The following is a 2,118-nucleotide window of genomic DNA, read 5'->3' as shown; positions in this document are numbered from 1 at the left end:
TCGTCTCGGCGGTTATACCTTCGAAGCGTGCATTTTCGGAGTGGATCGGGTTCGACGGTAGTGGAAGTAGTTGTTCACGGGTCGCCGAGGGAAGTAGTGGTACACGGCGACGGTAGTGGTACACGTTTTCGTAGATGTTCGGGGTCGTCGGTAGAGGTACTTGACGTCCACGGGGTCGACGCTAGAGTTACACACGTTGTCGGGGTACTTGTTGTTCCGGTCTTGGCGTCCGTAGATGTACACGGCAATCGTAGTGGTACTTGGCGGTTCCGTGTAGTCGAACTTGACGATCCGAGGGGGTACTTGGCGCATCACCGGATAGTTGTACATGGGTCAAACAGAGGCATTGACACATCTGGAGGGGCATCGAGGGACTTGTCAAGGCCCTGCCTCGGGAGGTCACAGGAGGTGCGTGGAGGTAGCTCGAGGTGCTGGTCGTCGGGGCATGGCCGAGCAGCGGCTGGAAGAAGTGGCCGGCGTTGGTCTTGGCATGAAGCAAGGGAGGTGGAGCTCCTGCTAGGGCGATGGCGGCGAGCAGGCAACGAAACTTGGCGTCGACGTACAGGCACAGCCGAGAGGAGCACCGACTGGAACGTGCAGCAGTGGGCGAGGGACTCCGGGACGCGCAGAGGTTGAGGAACTCGGCCGGTGGCGTGGCTTGGAGCAGATCGGGCGTGAGGAAGGTCGGAGGCGCCCGAAGCGAACGACGGAGGGGTGCGAAGGGCGGCGGTTGATGCTAAGGAGGTGGAGTAGAGGAAGGGGCGGAGCGGACGAGGCTGGCTAGCGGCGTGGAGCTTGACGGCGAGGACTCGAAGCATGGCTCCGACAGCACCAGGAACAGCGAAGAGGGGTGGATCCAGCCGGCCGGCGCCGGATCCGGGCAAACGGCAGCGTGAACGGAGCTCGGGGCGGAGGAGCTTGGGCGCGGGACGGCGGCCTGGTGGCGTTGGCGCTCCTGCGGGCATTCATGGCGGCGGCGGCCTCCTGCTAGTCGGGTGGCTGGACTCTGGCGACGAGGAGGAGGCAGAGGGGAACGGAACGAGGGCGCGGCGCTTGTCTCTCTCTCTCTGACGACGCATCGATGGAAGAGGGGATCGAGCAGGGCTCTCCTGGCTCGATGCCTGCGTGTGTGGGTGGCGGCGGAGGGGAACGAGAGGGGTTGAGGGGTCGAGCGGCTAGGGTTAGGAGGGTTAGGTGGGCCGGCGCTGGTTGGTTAGGCCCAAGAGGCCGGCTGGGCTGCAAGGCTGCGCTCTCTCTCTCCCCCTCATATTTCTTTTAATAGAAAAGAAATTAGAGAGAAGAAAAGAAAGAGAGGGTTAGGGAAAGAAGTTGGACATGGGGATTATTTTTCCGGACTCACAAAAATGTGCTTGAACCAGGAAAAATAGAAGTGGGCATGACCGAAAGTTTAAATTCAAACTCATTTGATTTAAAATTCAAATGGTTTGAATAGGAAGCGAGGGTTGGGAAGGTCCAAAAATGTTGAGAATTTTGGTGGGGCTTCGGTAGATGAAGAAAGAATTATAGACAAGGTTAGAGAGATCGACTCAAAGCAGAAAAGGCATAGGATTAATTTTGCACGTGTGTTATGGTGATTCCCAAAGAATGGAATACTTTGTTATAGCTCCCTAATAATATTGGGAGGATATGTTATAAAGAGAAAACACCATGTGAATTCCCTCGATTTAAATGGATCGAAGATCCATACAATTTATTTATCTGAGTATTTAAAAAAAAGGTTGCATGATGACATGATGCAATGCAAGAGATGCAACAAACAAAACAAATCACACGACGAAACTCAGAGCATCTGGAAGTCTTCTGGAGCGTCGGTCTCGGGGCATTACCACCTGTCCCTTGGTCGAGAGTCGATGAGCGATCTCTTTGGCCAGATATCCGGCCTCCTGGAGCTCCCTGATATCCTTCTTCTTGACGGAAGAGGCCATCCACTTACCTCCAGCTCCAGATCCGGACATCTTTGGAGTACTTTCTCGAACGAGGGAAAAGCTAAAGCTTGGGAGCTGGAGCTCGAGGACAGAAGGGCTGAGAAAGAAAAGGGGCGTGGGTAAAAGAGGCGAATCCTTACCCCCTTATAGAGGCCGCGAATGTCGAGCGCCT

This window comes from Triticum aestivum, chromosome 1D (genome assembly GCF_018294505.1).
Source record: "Triticum aestivum cultivar Chinese Spring chromosome 1D, IWGSC CS RefSeq v2.1, whole genome shotgun sequence".
NCBI classification, from domain to species: domain Eukaryota; kingdom Viridiplantae; phylum Streptophyta; class Magnoliopsida; order Poales; family Poaceae; genus Triticum; species Triticum aestivum.
Note: the sequence above shows the minus strand (reverse complement) of the source record.